We start from the raw sequence: 21032 nt of genomic DNA on the forward strand, positions 1-21032 counted from the left end.
CACCTTCTCCCCATGTCACTCAATCCCGCCTACCCACCTTCTTCCATGTCACTCAATCCCCCATACCCATCATCTCCCTCAAACTCACCTACCCACCTTCTCACCATATCCCTCAACCCCACCTACCCACCTATCCCTCAACGCCACCTACCCACCCATCCCTCAACCCCACCTACCCAACCATTCCTCAAACCCACCTACCCAAACATCCCTCAACCCCACCTACCCACCATGTCCCTCAACCCCACCTACCCACCATATCCCTCAACCCCATCTACCCACCATGTCCTTCAACCCCACCTACCCACCATATCCCTCAACCTCACCTACCCACCCGTCCCTCAACCCCATCTACCCACCCATCCCTCAATCCCACCTACCCACCTATCCCTCAACCCCACCTACCCACCCATCCCTCAACCCCACCTACCCACCCATCCCTCAACCCCACCTACCCACCCATCCCTCAACCCCACCTACCCACTCATCCCTCAACCCCACTTACCCACCATACCCCTCAACCCCACCTACCCACCATATCCCTCAACCCCACCTACCCACCATATCCCTCAACCTCACCTACCCACCTTCTCACCCTGGCTTAGAAATTCAAACCTTTAGCGCTTGCCGTTAAGGTCAGGTTTCAAAGATAAAATGGCGGCTGCCTGGCTTCCCCCTCCACTTCCGGCGCGGAATGTGCAGCGGCCGCCATGTTGGGCAGGTCGGCAGTGCTGACATTGCCTGAGCCCGCCGCAAGTATCTTAATTACCAAGGGCGTGACGTCATAGAAACATAGATGATAGGAGCAGGAGTAGGCCATTCGGCCCCTCGAGCCTGTTCCGCCATTCAATGAGATCATGGCTGATCATCCAAATTCAGTACCCTGTCCCTGCTTTCTCTCCATACCCCTTGATCCCTTTAGCCTTACGAAATATATCTAACTCCTTCTTGAATATATTTGATGAATTGGCCTCAACTGCCTTCTGCGGTAGAGAATTCCACAGGTTCACCACTCTCTGGGTGAAGAAATTCCTCCTCATCTCAGTCCTAAATGACTTACCCCTTATCCTTAGACTGTGACCCCTGGTTCTGGACTCCCCCGCCATTGGGAACATCCTTCCTGCATCTAGTCTGTCTAGTTTAGAGTTTTATAAGTTTCAATGAGATCCCCTCTCATTCTTCTAAACTCTATCGAATATAAGCCCAATCGACCCAATCTTTCCTCATATGACATTCCTGCCATCCCAGGTATCAGTCTGGTGAATCTTCGCTGCACTCCCTCCATGGCAAGAACATCCTTCCTCAGATAAGGCGACCAAAACTGCACACAATACTCAAGGTGTGGTGTCACCAAGGCCCTGTACAACTGCAGCAAGACATCCTTGCTCCTGTACTCGAATCCTCTCGCTATGAAGGCCAACATACCATTTGCCTTCTTAACCGCCTGCTGCACCTGCATGCTTACCTTCAGCGACTGCTGCACAAGGACACCCGGGTCTCATTGCACTTCCCGTGCAATGCCGAAGTGACGCACTCTCAGCGGTTTCGGACAGCGCCGCTGCTCTCACCGCCCTCTCCGAGGCGCGCCCGTGCGTGCGGCCGTTGACAGAGCGCAGAGCCGGGAGAAAGCGGCGGTGAGCTGTAAACCGCACAGTCAACAGCGGCTGAGGTAACTGGTAACCATGGATAGCTCAGACTATTTCACTGGAATGGAATCCGCTTCCAATGAGATGCACCAAATCTCCCCCTCCACCCCGGGCAGTCAAAACATTACAGTAAATGCTTTTAAAACAAACTTATACTGTCCTACAGTTGCAAGAATCTCAGGAAAACTCAAATCAGCATCTCCTTAAATTTTTATACATTGGGTTTTCACAGAATCACAGAATCACAGAAACCCCACAGTGCAGATAGAGGCCATTTCGGCCCATCGAGCCTGCACCGACACATATCCCACCCTATCCCTGTAACCCCACGTATTTAATCCCCCTAACACTAAGGGTCAATTTATCATAGCCAATCAACCTAACCCGCACATGCGCGGGAAACTGGCAATTCCTCCAAGGGGTTCAGAGGTCCAACGCGTGCACGCAGGACTCTGCGCGCGCGCGTTGAACTTCCTTCTTTTTGACAGGTTTGCCCGTGTGTAAGGGCCTGAACTTTTTAGAAATATAAAAAGGAGACGTAAGGACTTGATTATTTAAGGTAAGTGGTCTATTATTTAAAATTATAACATTTTTTCCACAGCTTTATTGTTTTTAAGGACTTTACAGTAAGGTAAGTTTATTTTTAGGCTCGATTTCTTAAAAAATTATTTTTTTCAAAAATTTGATTAATTGTTTAAAATAGTTTTTTAAAGTTATTTATAGTTTATTTAATTATTGGGATGTTTTTTAAAATTTTATTTAAAGTTAAACTAGTCTTTTGGGCGCCTGTACTTTTCATGAGTTTAACAGTGTGATGAAATATGCCATTCATCACTCATCTGTATTCTCTGTGTGTGATTGTGCCTGTGACTGTGGTTTAGTTTCAGTTTCATTTCCCTTACCTCAGTTCCATTTCCTCACCTGTATTTTATTGTGTGTAGGGCTCCGCCCATACCTGGCCCCTACTTAAGCAGGCCCAGCGTGTCTCACATCCAGTACAGCTGACCTCTGGATGGGAGACACTTCTCCACTGTGTGTTACCTTCTAAGTTAATAAAAGCCTTGCTTTGTTCAGTTAACATTGAGTCTCGGATTTATTGAGGCACATCAAACAGTTCTTACTATCAAACTCATGAATGAAGTTTCCCCTCCCCTGATTGGCTGCACAGTGCTCACCTGATCCCAGCCGGCACATCGCACTAACGACGCCGCTGGATCAGGTAAGCACATCACGCCGACATCTGAACCGGGCCAGTGACAGGAATTCCAAGCAGGCCCAGGCTTCAGATGTCGGCACGCCGGGTGAGTGCACATCGGGGGCTTGCATGCGCGGCAAGCCCCCAATCCTAATTTCTGGGCCAATGTCTCTTCACCTCTCACAGACCTTCCCTTTTGTTCTTTCATCCCCTCCCCCATTTCCCAGCCCCCAAACTTGCTTTTTAATCTGTTTCATTTTCTGCTTTTTTCTCAGTTCTGACGAAGGGTCCCAGACCTGAAATGTTGCCTCTGTTTCTCTCTCCACCGATTTTCCAGCATTTTCTGTTGTTATTTTTGCAAAGTTTTGATGTCTGTTTTTAAAAGGCCAAGAATGAAGGCAGGTTGAACACCATATTCTCACCAAGAGTCTGCTGTTGGTAAGAATTTAATTGAACTCTCTTCTGCACCGTTTACACCAGCGAACTCGTGACCAAGAGGTTCGTGTTTCCCTTTTTGAAACATTTATTTCAATTGACTTCTCAGGCAATGGTTTAACGCCATCTGTGCCACAGTCTTCATGTGGTGTTTCTAGTCACAGTCCCTCCAGGTCTGAGCCTATGCTTGACGTCCCGCTCACCAGGGAGTGAATCCCCGATGTGGTGTGCAGGCTAGTGCACTGTCACTGATAGCTGCAAGACACCATCCCCATCTCCCACTCCCTCCAGCACCATAAGAACATAAGATTAGGAGCAGGAGTCGGCCATTCGGCCCCTCGAGCCTGCTCCGCCATTCAATGAGATCATGGCTGATCTTCTACCTCATCTCCACTTTCCAGCAATATCCCCATATCCCTTGATTCCCTTAATATTCAAAAATCTATCGACCTCTGTCTTGAATATACTCAATGACTGAGCCTCCACAGCCCTCTGGGGTAGAGAATTCCAAAGATTCTATGTCCCTCAACCCCACCCATCCACCTTCTCTCCATATCCCTCAACCCCACCCATCCACCTTATCCCCATATCTCTCAACCCCAACCATCCACCTTCTCCCCATATCCCTCAACCCCACCCATCCACCTTCTCCCCATATCCCTCATCCCCACCCATCCACCTTCTCCCCATATCTCTCAACCCCACCTGCTCACCTTCTCCCCATATCCCTCAACCCCACCCATCCACCTTCTCCCCATATCCCTCAACCCCGCCCATCCACCTTCTCCCCATATCCCTCAACCCCACCTACCCAGCTTCTCCCCATATCCCTCAACCCCACCCATCCACCTTCTCACCATATCCCTCACCCCACCAGCTCACCTTCTCCCCATATCCCTCACCCCACCTGCCCACCTTCTCCCATATCCCTCACCCCACCTGCCCACCTTCTCACCATATCCCTCACCTCACCTGCTCACCTTCTCCCCATGTCCCTCACCCCACCTGCCCACCTTCTCCCATATCCCTCACCCCATCTGCCCACCTTCTCCCATATCCCTCACCCCAACTGCCCACCTTCTCACCATATCCCTCACCCCACCTGCTCACCTTCTCCCCATATCCCTCACCTCACCTGCCCACCTTCTCCCCATATCCCTCACCTCACCTGCCCACCTTATCACCATATCCCTCACCCCACCTGCCCACCTTCTCCCATATCCCTCACCCCACCTGCCCACCTTCTCCCCATATCCCTCGCCCCACCTGCTCACTTTCTCCCCATATCCCTCACCCCACCTACCCACCTTCTCCCATATCCCTCACCCCACCTGCTCACCTTCTCCCCATGTCCCTCACCCCACCTGCCCACCTTCTCCCCATATCCCTCACCCCACCTGCCCACCTTCTCCCATAACCCTCACCCCACATGCCCACCTTCTCCCATATCCCTCACCCCACCTGCCCACCTTCTCCCCATATCCCTCACCCCACCTGCCCACCTTCTCCCATATCCCTCACCCCACCTGCTCACCTTCGCCCCATATCCCTCACCCCACCTGCCCACCTTCTCCCCATATCCCTCACCCCACCTGCCCACGTTCTGCCATATCCCTCACCCCACCTGCTCACCTTCTCCCCATATCCCTCACCCCACCTGCCCACCGTCTCACCATATCCCTCACCCCACCTGCCATCCTTCCCCCCATATCCCTCACCCCGCCTGTCCACCTTCTCCCCATATCCCTCACCCCACCTGCCCACCTTCTCCCATATCCCTCACCCCACCTGCTCACCTTCTCCCCGTAGCCCTCACCCCACCTGCCCACCGTCTCACCATATCCCTCACACCACCTGCCCACCTTCTCACCATATCCCTCACCCAACCTGCCCACCTTCTCCCCATATCCCTCACCCCACCTGCTCACCTTCTCCCCATATCCCTCACCCCACATACCCACCTTCCCACCATATCCCTCACACCACCTACCCACCTTCTCCCCATATCCCTGACCCCACCTGCCCACCTTCTCCCCATATCCCTCACCCCACCTGCTCACCTTCTCCCCATATCCCTCACCCCACCTGCTCATATTCTCACCATATCCCTCACGCCACCTGCTCACCTTCTCACCATATCCCTCACCCCACCTGCCCACCTTCTCCCCATATCCCTCACCCCACCTGCTCACCTTCTCACCATATCCCTCACCCCACCTGCCCACCTTCTCCCCATATCCCTCACCCCACCTGCCCACCTTCTCCCCATATCCCTCACCCCACCTGCTCACCTTCTCCCCATATCCCTCACCCCACCTACCCACCTTCTCCCCATATCCCTCACCCCACCTGCCCACTTTCTCCCCATATCCCTCACCCCACCTGCTCACCTTCTCCCCATATCCCTCACCTCACCTGCCCACCTTCTCCCCATATCCCTCACCCCACCTGCTCACCTTCTCCCATATCCCTCACCCCACCTGCCCACCGTCTCACCATATCCCTCACCCCACCTGCCCACCTTCTCACCATATCCCTCACCCCACCTGCCCACCTTCTCCCATATCCCTCACCCCACCTGCTCAACTTCTCCCCATATACCTCACCCCACCTACCCACCTTCTCCCCATATCCCTCACCCCACCTGCTCACCTTCTCCCCATATCCCTCACCCCACCTGCCCACCTTCTCCCCATATCCCTCACCCCACCTACCCACCGTCTCTCCATATCCCTCACCCCACCTGCCCACCTTCTCCCTATATCCCTCACCCCACCTGCTCACCTTCTCCCCATATCCCTCACCCCACCTGCTCACATTCTCCCCATATCCCTCACCCCACCTTCCCACCTTTTCTCCATATCCCTCACCCCACCTGCCCACCGTCTCACCATATCCCTCACCCCACCTGCCCACCTTCTCCCCATATCCCTCACCCCACCTGCCCACCTCCTCCCATATCCCTCACCCCACCTGCTCACCTTCTCCCCATATCCCTCACCCCACCTACCCACCTTCTCCCCATATCCCTCACCCCACCTACGCACCTTCTCCCCATATCCCTCACCCCACCTGCCCACCTTCTCCCACATCCCTCACCCCACCTGCCCACCTTCTCACCATATCCCTCACCCCACCTGCTCACCTTCTCCCCATATCCCTCACCTCACCTGCCCACCTTCTCCCCATATCCCTCACCTCACCTGCCCACCTTCTCCCCATATCCCTCACCCCACCTACCCACCTTCTCACCATATCCCTCACCCCACCTGCCCACCTTCTCCGATATCCCTCACCCCACCTGCCCACCTTCTCCCCATATCCCTCGCCCCACCTGCTCACCTTCTCCCCATATCCCTCACCCCACCTACCCACCTTCTCCCATATCCCTCACCCCACCTGCCCACCTTCTCCCCATATCCCTCACCCCACCTGCCCACCTTCTCCCATATCCCTCACCCCACCTGCTCACCTTCGCCCCATATCCCTCACCCCACCTGCCATCCTTCCCCCCATATCCCTCACCCCGCCTGCCCACCTTCTCCCCATATCCCTCACCCCACCTGCCCACCTTCTCCCATATCCCTCACCCCACCTGCTCACCTTCTCCCCATATCCCTCACCCCACCTGCCCACCGTCTCACCATATCCCTCACACCACCTGCCCACCTTCTCACCATATCCCTCACCCAACCTGCCCACCTTCTCCCCATATCCCTCACCCCACCTGCTCACCTTCTCCCCATATCCCTCACCCCACATACCCACCTTCCCACCACATCCCTCACCCCACCTGCTCACCTTCTCCCCATATCCCTCACCCCACCTGCCCACCTTCTCCCCATATCCCTCACCCCACCTGCTCACCTTCTCACCATATCCCTCACCCCACCTGCCCACCTTCTCCCCATATCCCTCACCCCACCTGCCCACCTTCTCCCCATATCCCTCACCCCACCTGCTCACCTTCTCCCCATATCCCTCACCCCACCTACCCACCTTCTCCCCATATCCCTCACCCCACCTGCCCACCTTCTCCCCATATCCCTCACCCCACCTGCTCACCTTCTCCCCATATCCCTCACCTCACCTGCCCACCTTCTCCCCATATCCCTCACCCCACCTGCTCACCTTCTCCCATATCCCTCACCCCACCTGCCCACCGTCTCACCATATCCCTCACCCCACCTGCCCACCTTCTCACCATATCCCTCACCCCACCTGCCCACCTTCTCCCATATCCCTCACCCCACCTGCTCACCTTCTCCCCATATACCTCACCCCAGTTACCCACCTTCTCCCCATATCCCTCACCCCACCTGCCCACCGTCTCACCATATCCCTCACCCCACCTGCCCACCTTCTCACCATATCCCTCACCCCACCTGCCCACCTTCTCCCATATCCCTCACCCCACCTGCTCAACTTCTCCCCATATACCTCACCCCACCTACCCACCTTCTCCCCATATCCCTCACCCCACCTGCTCACCTTCTCCCCATATCCCTCACCCCACCTGCCCACCTTCTCCCCATATCCCTCACCCCACCTACCCACCGTCTCTCCATATCCCTCACCCCACCTGCCCACCTTCTCCCTATATCCCTCACCCCACCTGCTCACCTTCTCCCCATATCCCTCACCCCACCTGCTCACATTCTCCCCATATCCCTCACCCCACCTTCCCACCTTTTCTCCATATCCCTCACCCCACCTGCCCACCGTCTCACCATATCCCTCACCCCACCTGCCCACCTTCTCCCCATATCCCTCACCCCACCTGCCCACCTCCTCCCATATCCCTCACCCCACCTGCTCACCTTCTCCCCATATCCCTCACCCCACCTACCCACCTTCTCCCCATATCCCTCACCCCACCTACGCACCTTCTCCCCATATCCCTCACCCCACCTGCCCACCTTCTCCCACATCCCTCACCCCACCTGCCCACCTTCTCACCATATCCCTCACCCCACCTGCTCACCTTCTCCCCATATCCCTCACCTCACCTGCCCACCTTCTCCCCATATCCCTCACCTCACCTGCCCACCTTCTCCCCATATCCCTCACCCCACCTACCCACCTTCTCACCATATCCCTCACCCCACCTGCCCACCTTCTCCGATATCCCTCACCCCACCTGCCCACCTTCTCCCCATATCCCTCGCCCCACCTGCTCACCTTCTCCCCATATCCCTCACCCCACCTACCCACCTTCTCCCATATCCCTCACCCCACCTGCCCACCTTCTCCCCATATCCCTCACCCCACCTGCCCACCTTCTCCCATATCCCTCACCCCACCTGCTCACCTTCGCCCCATATCCCTCACCCCACCTGCCATCCTTCCCCCCATATCCCTCACCCCGCCTGCCCACCTTCTCCCCATATCCCTCACCCCACCTGCCCACCTTCTCCCATATCCCTCACCCCACCTGCTCACCTTCTCCCCATATCCCTCACCCCACCTGCCCACCGTCTCACCATATCCCTCACACCACCTGCCCACCTTCTCACCATATCCCTCACCCAACCTGCCCACCTTCTCCCCATATCCCTCACCCCACCTGCTCACCTTCTCCCCATATCCCTCACCCCACATACCCACCTTCCCACCACATCCCTCACCCCACCTGCTCACCTTCTCCCCATATCCCTCACCCCACCTGCCCACCTTCTCCCCATATCCCTCACCCCACCTGCTCACCTTCTCACCATATCCCTCACCCCACCTGCCCACCTTCTCCCCATATCCCTCACCCCACCTGCCCACCTTCTCCCCATATCCCTCACCCCACCTGCTCACCTTCTCCCCATATCCCTCACCCCACCTACCCACCTTCTCCCCATATCCCTCACCCCACCTGCCCACCTTCTCCCCATATCCCTCACCCCACCTGCCCACCTTCTCCCCATATCCCTCACCCCACCTGCTCACCTTCTCCCCATATCCCTCACCCCACCTGCTCACCTTCTCCCCATATCCCTCACCTCACCTGCCCACCTTCTCCCCATATCCCTCACCCCACCTGCTCACCTTCTCCCATATCCCTCACCCCACCTGCCCACCGTCTCACCATATCCCTCACCCCACCTGCCCACCTTCTCACCATATCCCTCACCCCACCTGCCCACCTTCTCCCATATCCCTCACCCCACCTGCTCACCTTCTCCCCATATACCTCACCCCAGTTACCCACCTTCTCCCCATATCCCTCACCCCAGCTGCTCAACTTCTCCCCATATACCTCACCCCACCTACCCACCTTCTCCCCATATCCCTCACCCCACCTGCTCACCTTCTCCCCATATCCCTCACCCCACCTGCCCACCTTCTCCCCATATCCCTCACCCCACCTACCCACCGTCTCTCCATATCCCTCACCCCACCTGCCCACCTTCTCCCTATATCCCTCACCCCACCTGCTCACCTTCTCCCCATATCCCTCACCCCACCTGCTCACATTCTCCCCATATCCCTCACCCCACCTTCCCACCTTTTCTCCATATCCCTCACCCCACCTGCCCACCGTCTCACCATATCCCTCACCCCACCTGCCCACCTTCTCCCCATATCCCTCACCCCACCTACCCACCTTCTCTCCATATCCCTCACCCCACCTACCCACCTTCTCCCCATATCCCTCACCCCACCTGCCCACCTCCTCCCATATCCCTCACCCCACCTGCTCACCTTCTCCCCATATCCCTCACCCCACCTACCCACCTTCTCCCCATATCCCTCACCCCACCTACGCACCTTCTCCCCATATCCCTCACCCCACCTGCCCACCTTCTCCCACATCCCTCACCCCACCTGCCCACCTTCTCACCATATCCCTCACCCCACCTGCTCACCTTCTCCCCATATCCCTCACCTCACCTGCCCACCTTCTCCCCATATCCCTCACCTCACCTGCCCACCTTCTCCCCATATCCCTCACCCCACCTACCCACCTTCTCACCATATCCCTCACCCCACCTGCCCACCTTCTCCGATATCCCTCACCCCACCTGCCCACCTTCTCCCCATATCCCTCGCCCCACCTGCTCACCTTCTCCCCATATCCCTCACCCCACCTACCCACCTTCTCCCATATCCCTCACCCCACCTGCCCACCTTCTCCCCATATCCCTCACCCCACCTGCCCACCTTCTCCCATATCCCTCACCCCACCTGCTCACCTTCGCCCCATATCCCTCACCCCACCTGCCATTCTTCCCCCCATATCCCTCACCCCGCCTGCCCACCTTCTCCCCATATCCCTCACCCCACCTGCCCACCTTCTCCCATATCCCTCACCCCACCTGCTCACCTTCTCCCCATATCCCTCACCCCACCTGCCCACCGTCTCACCATATCCCTCACACCACCTGCCCACCTTCTCACCATATCCCTCACCCAACCTGCCCACCTTCTCCCCATATCCCTCACCCCACCTGCTCACCTTCTCCCCATATCCCTCACCCCACATACCCACCTTCCCACCACATCCCTCACCCCACCTGCTCACCTTCTCCCCATATCCCTCACCCCACCTGCCCACCTTCTCCCCATATCCCTCACCCCACCTGCTCACCTTCTCACCATATCCCTCACCCCACCTGCCCACCTTCTCCCCATATCCCTCACCCCACCTGCCCACCTTCTCCCCATATCCCTCACCCCACCTGCTCACCTTCTCCCCATATCCCTCACCCCACCTACCCACCTTCTCCCCATATCCCTCACCCCACCTGCCCACCTTCTCCCCATATCCCTCACCCCACCTGCTCACCTTCTCCCCATATCCCTCACCTCACCTGCCCACCTTCTCCCCATATCCCTCACCCCACCTGCTCACCTTCTCCCATATCCCTCACCCCACCTGCCCACCGTCTCACCATATCCCTCACCCCACCTGCCCACCTTCTCACCATATCCCTCACCCCACCTGCCCACCTTCTCCCATATCCCTCACCCCACCTGCTCACCTTCTCCCCATATACCTCACCCCAGTTACCCACCTTCTCCCCATATCCCTCACCCCAGCTGCTCACCTTCTCCCCATATCCCTCACCCCACCTGCTCACCTTCTCACCATATCCCTCACCCAACCTGCTCACCTTCTCACCATATCCCTCACCCCACCTGCCCACCTTCTCCCCATATCCCTCACCCCACCTGCCCACCTTCTCCCCATATCCCTCACCCCACCTGCTCAAATTCTCCCCATATCCCTCACCCCACCTACCCACCTTCTCTCCATATCCCTCACCCCACCTGCTCACCTTCTCCCCATATCCCTCACCTCACCTACCCACCTTCTCCCCATATCCCTCACCCCACCTACCCACCTTCTCCCCATATCCCTCACCCCACCTGCCCACCTTCTCCCCATATCCCTCACCCCACCTGCTCACCTTCTCCCCATATCCCTCACCTCACCTGCCCACCTTCTCCCCATATCCCTCACCCCACCTGCCCACCTTCTCCCCATATCCCTCACCCCACCTTCCCACCTTTTCTCCATATCCCCCACCCCACCTGCGCACCTTTTCTCCATATCCCCCACCCCACCTGCTCACCTTCTCACCGTATCCCTCACCCCACCTGCTCACCTTCTCCCCATATCCCTCACCCCACCTACCCACCTTCTCCCCATATCCCTCACCCCACCTGCCCACCTTCTCCCCATATCCCTCACCCCACTTGCTCACCTTCTCCCCATATCCCTCACCTCACCTGCCCACCTTCTCCCCATATCCCTCACCCCACCTGCTCACCTTCTCCCCATATCCCTCACCCCACCTGCCCACCTTCTCACCATATCCCTCACCCCACCTGCCCACCTTCTCCCATATCCCTCACCCCACCTGCTCACCTTCTCCCCATATCCCTCACCCCACCTGCTCACCTTTTCCCCATATCCCTCACCCCACCTGCTCACCTTCTCACCATATCCCTCACCCCACCTGCTCACCTTCTCACCATATCCCTCACCCACCTGCCCACCTTCTCCCCATATCCCTCACCCCACCTGCTCACCTTCTCACCATATCCCTCACCCCACCTGCCCACCTTCTCCCCATATCCCTCACCCCACCTGCCCACCTTCTCCCCATATCCCTCACCCCACCTGCTCACCTTCTCACCATATCCCTCACCCCACCTGCTCACCTTCTCACCATATCCCTCACCCACCTGCCCACCATCTGCCCATATCCCTCACCCCACCTGCTCACCTTCTCACCATATCCCTCACCCCACCTGCCCACCTTCTCCCCATATCCCTCACCCCACCTACCCACCTTCTCACCATATCCCTCACCCCACCTGCCCACCTTCTCCGATATCCCTCACCCCACCTGCCCACCTTCTCCCCATATCCCTCGCCCCACCTGCTCACCTTCTCCCCATATCCCTCACCCCACCTACCCACCTTCTCCCATATCCCTCACCCCACCTGCCCACCTTCTCCCCATATCCCTCACCCCACCTGCCCACCTTCTCCCATATCCCTCACCCCACCTGCTCACCTTCGCCCCATATCCCTCACCCCACCTGCCATCCTTCCCCCCATATCCCTCACCCCGCCTGCCCACCTTCTCCCCATATCCCTCACCCCACCTGCCCACCTTCTCCCATATCCCTCACCCCACCTGCTCACCTTCTCCCCATATCCCTCACCCCACCTGCCCACCGTCTCACCATATCCCTCACACCACCTGCCCACCTTCTCACCATATCCCTCACCCAACCTGCCCACCTTCTCCCCATATCCCTCACCCCACCTGCTCACCTTCTCCCCATATCCCTCACCCCACATACCCACCTTCCCACCACATCCCTCACCCCACCTGCTCACCTTCTCCCCATATCCCTCACCCCACCTGCCCACCTTCTCCCCATATCCCTCACCCCACCTGCTCACCTTCTCACCATATCCCTCACCCCACCTGCCCACCTTCTCCCCATATCCCTCACCCCACCTGCCCACCTTCTCCCCATATCCCTCACCCCACCTGCTCACCTTCTCCCCATATCCCTCACCCCACCTACCCACCTTCTCCCCATATCCCTCACCCCACCTGCCCACCTTCTCCCCATATCCCTCACCCCACCTGCTCACCTTCTCCCCATATCCCTCACCTCACCTGCCCACCTTCTCCCCATATCCCTCACCCCACCTGCTCACGTTCTCCCATATCCCTCACCCCACCTGCCCACCGTCTCACCATATCCCTCACCCCACCTGCCCACCTTCTCACCATATCCCTCACCCCACCTGCCCACCTTCTCCCATATCCCTCACCCCACCTGCTCACCTTCTCCCCATATACCTCACCCCAGTTACCCACCTTCTCCCCATATCCCTCACCCCAGCTGCTCACCTTCTCCCCATATCCCTCACCCCTCCTGCTCACCTTCTCACCATATCCCTCACCCAACCTGCTCACCTTCTCACCATATCCCTCACCCCACCTGCCCACCTTCTCCCCATATCCCTCACCCCACCTGCCCACCTTCTCCCCATATCCCTCACCCCACCTGCTCAAATTCTCCCCATATCCCTCACCCCACCTACCCACCTTCTCTCCATATCCCTCACCCCACCTGCTCACCTTCTCCCCATATCCCTCACCTCACCTACCCACCTTCTCCCCATATCCCTCACCCCACTTGCCCACCTTCTCCCCATATCCCTCACCCCACCTGCCCACCGTCTCACCATATCCCTCACCCCACCTACCCACCTTCTCCCCATATCCCTCACCCCACCTGCCCACCTTCTCCCCATATCCCTCACCTCACCTGCCCACCTTCTCCCCATATCCCTCACCCCACCTGCCCACCTTCTCCCCATATCCCTCACCCCACCTTCCCACCTTTTCTCCATATCCCCCACCCCACCTGCGCACCTTTTCTCCATATCCCCCACCCCACCTGCTCACCTTCTCACCGTATCCCTCACCCCACCTGCTCACCTTCTCCCCATATCCCTCACCCCACCTACCCACCTTCTCCCCATATCCCTCACCCCACCTGCCCACCTTCTCCCCATATCCCTCACCCCACTTGCTCACCTTCTCCCCATATCCCTCACCTCACCTGCCCACCTTCTCCCCATATCCCTCACCCCACCTGCTCACCTTCTCCCCATATCCCTCACCCCACCTGCCCACCTTCTCACCATATCCCTCACCCCACCTGCCCACCTTCTCCCATATCCCTCACCCCACCTGCTCACCTTCTCCCCATATCCCTCACCCCACCTGCTCACCTTTTCCCCATATCCCTCACCCCACCTGCTCACCTTCTCACCATATCCCTCACCCCACCTGCTCACCTTCTCACCATATCCCTCACCCACCTGCCCACCTTCTCCCCATATCCCTCACCCCACCTGCTCACCTTCTCACCATATCCCTCACCCCACCTGCCCACCTTCTCCCCATATCCCTCACCCCACCTGCCCACCTTCTCCCCATATCCCTCACCCCACCTGCTCACCTTCTCACCATATCCCTCACCCCACCTGCTCACCTTCTCACCATATCCCTCACCCACCTGCCCACCTTCTCCCCATATCCCTCACCCCACCTGCTCACCTTCTCACCATATCCCTCACCCCACCTGCCCACCTTCTCCCCATATCCCTCACCCCACCTGCCCACCTTCTCCCCATATCCCTCACCCCACCTGCTCAAATTCTCCCCATATCCCTCACCCCACCTACCCACCTTCTCTCCATATCCCTCACCCCACCTGCTCACCTTCTCCCCATATCCCTCACCCCACCTACCCACCTTCTCCCCATATCCCTCACCCCACCTGCCCACCTTCTCCCCATATCCCTCACCCCACCTGCTCACCTTCTCCCCATATCCCTCACCCCACCTGCTCACCTTCTCCCCATATCCCTCACCTCACCTGCCCACCTTCTCCCCATATCCCTCACCCCACCTGCCCACCTTCTCCCCATATCCCTCACCCCACCTTCCCACCTTTTCTCCATATCCCCCACCCCACCTGCCCACCTTTTCTCCATATCCCCCACCCCACCTGCCCACCTTTTCTCCATTTCCCCCACCCCACCTGCCCACCTTTTCTCCATATCCCTCACCCCACCTGCTCACCTTCTCCCCATATCCCTCACCCCACCTACCCACCTTCTCCCCATATCCCTCACCCCACCTGCCCACCTTCTCCCCATATCCCTCACCCCACCTGCTCACCTTCTCACCATATCCCTCACCTCACCTGCCCACCTTCTCCCCATATCCCTCACCCCACCTGCTCACCTTCTCCCCATATCCCTCACCCCACCTTCCCACCTTTTCTCCATATCCCTCACCCCACCTGCCCACCGTCTCACCATATCCCTCACCCCACCTGCCCACCTTCTCCCCATATCCCTCACCCCACCTGCTCACCTTCTCCCCATATCCCTCACCCCACCTGCCCACCTTCTCACCATATCCCTCACCCCACCTGCCCACCTTCTCCCCATATCCCTCACCTCACCTGCCCACCTTCTCCCCATATCCCTCACCCCACCTGCCCACCTTTTCTCCATATCCCTCACCCCACCTGCCCACCTTTTCTCCATATCCCTCACCCCACCTGCCCACCTTTTCTCCATATCCCTCACCCCACCTGCCCACCTTTTCTCCATATCCCCCACCCCACCTGCCCACCTTTTCTCCATATCCCTCACCCCACCTGCCCACCTTTTCTCCATATCCCTCACCCCACCTGCCCACCTTTTCTCCATATCCCTCACCCCACCTGCCCACCTTTTCTCCATATCCCCCACCCCACCTGCCCACCTTTTCTCCATATCCCTCACCCCACCTGCCCACCTTTTCTCCATATCCCTCACCCCACCTGCCCACCTTCTCCCCATATCCCTCACCCCACCTGCTCACCTTCTCCCCATATCCCTCACCCCACCTGCCCACCTTTTCCCCATATCCCTCACCCCACCTGCCCACCTTCTCCCCATATCCCCCACCCCACCTGCCCACCTTTTCTCCATATCCCTCACCCCACCTTCTTCCCTTATCCCGAATCCTCATTCTCTCCATAAATCCATCTAACTGTCCCCCTTGGCCTATTTAATTTGTCCTTCCCCAAAAACATATTCCGCACATTGATTCCTCTTTGAGTGAAAGTTGATGCTGACATCTCCCGCTAACTCCCAGCTCCTTCCTTCGTACCTTGGACGGAACCACAACGAGCTACTTAACTTCCTTCAAGGTCCCTGGTGTCCTGGGGCCAATATTTATCCCTCAATCAACCTCTAAAAACGGACGATCTGGTCATTATCACATTGCTGTTTGAGAGACCTTGCTGCGTGTGAATTGGCTGCCGCATTTCCTACATTACAACAGTGACTGCACTCAAAGTACTTCATTGGCTGTAAAGCGCTTTGGGACATCCAGTGGTCATGAAAGGCGCTATATAAATGCAAGTCTTTCTTTCTTTCAATGACTGAGCATCCACAGCCCTCTGGGGCTGAGAAGTCCAAAGATTCACAACAATCTGAGCGAAGAAATTCCTCCTCATCTCCGACGCCTTATCCTGAGACTATGCCCTCTAATTCTAGACTCTCCAGCCAGGGGAAACAACCTAGAGTCATCGAGTTATACAGCACAGAAAGAAGCCCTTCGGCCCATCGTGTCCGCGCCGGCCATCAAGCCCTGTCTAATCCCATTTTCCAGCACTTGGTCCGTAGCCTTGTATGCTATGGCGTTTCAAGTGCTCATCTAAATGCTTCGTGAATGTTGTGAGGGTTCCTGCCTCTACCACCCTTTCAGGCAGTGAGTTCCAGATTCCAACCACCCTCTGGGTGAAAAAGGTTTTTCCTCAAATCCTCTCTAAACCTCCTGCCCCTTACCTTGAATCTATGCCCCCTGGTTATTGACCGCTCTACTAAGGGGAAAAGTTCCTTTCTATCTACCCTATCTATGCCCCTCATAATTTTGTACACCTCAATCAGGTCCCCCCTCGGCCTTCTCTGCTCTAAGGAAAACCCACCTCTCAGCATCTTCCCTGTCCAGTCTCTCTAATAATTTTATACGTTTCAATGAGATCCCCTCCCTTTCATAGAAACATAGAAGATAGGAGCAGGAGTAGGCCATTCGGCCCCTCGAGCCTGCTCCGCCATTTAATGAGATCATGGCTGATCATCCAAACTCAGTACCCTGTCCCTGCTTTCTCCCCATACCCCTTGATCCCTTTAGCCTTAAGAAATATATCCAACTCCTTCTTGAATATATTTAATGAATTGGCCTCTATCGCCTTTTGTGGCAGAGAATTCCACAGGTTCACCACTCTCTGGGTGAAGAAATTCCTCCTCATCTCTGTCCTAAATGGCTTACCCCTTATCCTTAGAGTGTGACCCCTGGTTCTGGACTCCCCCGCCATTGGGAACATCCTTCCTGCATCTAGTCTGTCCAGTCCTGTTAGAATTTTATAAGTTTCAATGAGATCCCCTCTCATTCTTCTAAACTCCAGCGAGTACAAGCCCAATCGACCCAATCTCTCCTCATACGTCATTCCTGCCATCCCAGGTATCAGTCTGGTGAATCTTCGCTGAACTCCTTCCATGGGGGGGGAGAGAGTTCCAGATTTCCACTGCCCTTTGTGTGAAGAAGTGTTTCCTGACATCACCCCTGAACGGCCTGGCTCTAATTTTAAGGTTATGTCTTCTTGTTCTGGATCCACCCCCCCACCACCAGAGGAAATAGTTCCTCTCTATCTACCCTATCATATCCTTCAACCATCTTCAACACCTCGATTAGATCACCCCTTAATCTTCCATACTGGAGGGAATACCAGCCTAGTCTATGCAACCTGTCCTTACAAATTGACCCTTTGAGGCACTTTTGACCCTTTTGACTCTTAACTATCCACTGACGTGGACTAGGAAGACACTGAGTTTGTATCTCAGGTTATCTCAAGGGGCAACTAGTAGAATCACAGAATCACAGAATCACAGAAACCCCACGGTGCAGATAGAGGCCATTTCGGCCCATCGAGCCTGCACCGACACATATCCCACCCTATCCCCGTAACCCCACGTATTTAATCCCCCTAACACTAAGGGTCAATTTATCATAGCCAATCAACCTAACCCGCACATCTTTGGACTGTGGGAGGAAACCGGAGCACCCGGAGGAAACCCACGCAAACACGGGGAGAATGTGCAAACTCCACACAGACAGTCACCCGGGGCCGGATTCGAACCCGGGTCCCTGGCGCTGTGAGGCAACAGTGCTAACCACTATGCCACCGTGCTGCCCTAGAGATGGGCAATAAATGCCAGCGTTGCCAGCGACGAACACACCCCAAGACTGACGGATAATAAAGTAAGATCCAGCAACTTCTTATCAGAGTATAAAGTCCAGCCATCATATCAGTAATTGAATTGACAACTTATCCATCGGGGATAGGAGCACAGGGACAGGAGGAGGCCATTCAGCCCCTTGGGCCTGTTCTGCCATTCAGTAAAGTCATGGCTGTTCTGCCCTTCAAACCCACTTACCGACCTTTGCTCCATATCCCTTGATAACCTCACCCAACAAAAATCTACCAATCTCGGTCTGGAAAGCTCCAATTGGCCCCCAGTTTCAACAGCTTTCTGCGACAGAGTTCCAGATTTCCACTGCCCTTTGTGTGAAGAACTGCTTCCCCACATCACTCCAGAACGGCCTGGCTCAAATTTTAAGATTATTCCCCCTTGTTCTGGGCTCCCCCCACCCCACCAGAGAAAATAGTTTCTCCGTATCTACCCTATCGAATCCTTTTAAACACCAACATATGGGAACTTGGGCTTCATAAATAGAGGTATTGAGTACAAAAGTGGAGAAGTTATGCTGAATCTTAATAAAGTGCTGGTTAGGCCACAACTGGAGTATTGCGTCCAGTTCTGGTCACCACACTTTAGGAAGGATGTGAAGGCCCTTGAGAGGGTGTAGAGGAGATTTACCAGAATGGTTCCGGGGATGGGGGATCTTAGCTACAAGGACAGGTTGGAGAAGCTGGATTTGTTTTCATTAGAGCAAAGGAGGTTGAGGGGTGATTTGATCGAGGTGTACAAGATTATGACGGGTTTGGATAGGCTAGACGGGGAAAGGCTGTTCCCACTAGTTGATGGTACAAGGACTAGGGGACACAGATTTAAGGTTCTGGGCAAGAGATACAGGGGGGGATGTGAGGGAAAACTTTTTTACACAGCGAGTGGTGATGAACTGGAATTCGCTGCTGACGGAAGTGGTGGAAGCGGAGACACTCGATGTTTTCAAGGGGAGACTGGATAGGTACTTGAGGGAAATAAACTTGCAGGGCTACGGGGATAGAGCGGGGGAATGGGACTGACTGGATTGTTCTACAGAGAGCCGGCACAGACTCGAGGGGCCGAATGGCCTCCTTCTGTGCCTTTATGACTCTATGATCTCAATCCCTCGACCTTCAATACTTGTAATAACCAGATAATCTGTTGTTTAGTGATGTTGGTTGAGGGATAAATATTGGCCAGGGCGCTGGGGAGAACCTCTCCTGCTCATCTTCTTTAAGTAGTGGCCATGGGATCTTTTACATCCACCCGAGAGGGCGGACGGGGGCCTCGGTTTTACGTCTCATCCGAAAGACGGCACCTCCGACAGTGCAGCGCTCCCTCAGTACTGGCAACCGGGAATGTATTGAGCTTGGCTTATGGGGCTCGAGTCCCTGGAGCGTTGGGGCTCAAGCCCACAACCCTTCTGACTCAGAGAGAGAGAGAGAGAGAGAGAGAGAGAGAGAGTGAGCGAGAGAGATAGAGAGTGCTACCCACTGAGCCACAGGCAGATCAGGAGAAAGCACATAGGAAGACAAATCGTGCGAGAGAGCACGAGACACTGAATTAGGGAGCCGCAGCAATCATTAGATAAGGGGAAGTGAGATCGGTCACATGGCGGCGTCTCCAGTCGATCACACTTACCTCGATCCTGATGGTGGAAGCTGTCCCTTCCCAGGCTGTGTGGCGTTCCTTAGCGCTCGGTGAACTTGGGAAAAGGAAGGAGTGCTTCAATTATAGGCGATATCATGAAGAAAGGTTAAGCACTAATTAGGGGCAAGGTACAGGGAGAAGGAGGGAGAGGGAACGAGAGAGAAGGCTTCCTCAGCAGATTAGACGCACGTGAACTCATTAAATACTTGGCATTGCCCAAGGATGCCTCTCATTAACTCCGCAAATGGCGGGCCTCGCCTCGAGAGTATTAAAGGGCAATGTCCGCTCCCGTAATCAGATGGTGCTAAGACGGGACAGGCTGGGTGAGAAGGTCTATTGGTCCCATCCCCCACCACCCCGGGATGGGACTCAGCCCCACACACAGGCCAGGAGGATCCCAGGCCCCATCCCCCACCGCCCCGGGATGGGACTCAGCCCCACACACAGGCCAGGAGGATCCCAGGCCCCATCCCCCACCGCCCCCGGATGGGACTCAGCCCCACACACAGGCCAGGAGGATCCCAGGCCCCATCCCCCACCGCCCCGGGATGGGACTCAGCCCCACACACAGGCCAGGAGGATCCCAGGTCCCATCCCCCACCGCCCCGGGATGGGACTCAGCCCCACACACAGGCCAGGAGGATCCCAGGCCCCATCCCCCACCGCCCCGGGATGGGACTCAGCCCCACACACAGGCCAGGAGGATCCCAGGCCCCATCCCCCACCGCCCCCGGATGGGACTCAGCCCCACACACAGGCCAGGAGGATCCCAGGCCCCATC

The 21032-nt window shown here is 56.4% G+C and overlaps 1 protein-coding gene across 2 annotated transcripts in view; it reads right to left on the reverse strand.

Annotated features, from left to right (window-relative positions):
- Window positions 1–20351, reverse strand: part of LOC147118361 (Y+L amino acid transporter 2-like) — a 179348-nt gene extending 158997 nt beyond the window's left edge. For both annotated transcript variants that reach the window (XM_085984413.1, XM_085984412.1), the window contains exon 1: window positions 20243–20351. The gene's annotated coding sequence lies outside the window, so the exon portion shown is untranslated. The remainder of the gene's footprint in view (window positions 1–20242) is intronic.
- Window positions 20352–21032: the final 681 nt, after the last annotated feature.

The sequence above is a fragment of the Somniosus microcephalus genome, chromosome 4 (genome assembly GCF_052327205.1).
Source record: "Somniosus microcephalus isolate GS21.2 chromosome 4, FLI_Smic_1.0, whole genome shotgun sequence".
Lineage (NCBI taxonomy): Eukaryota > Metazoa > Chordata > Chondrichthyes > Squaliformes > Somniosidae > Somniosus > Somniosus microcephalus.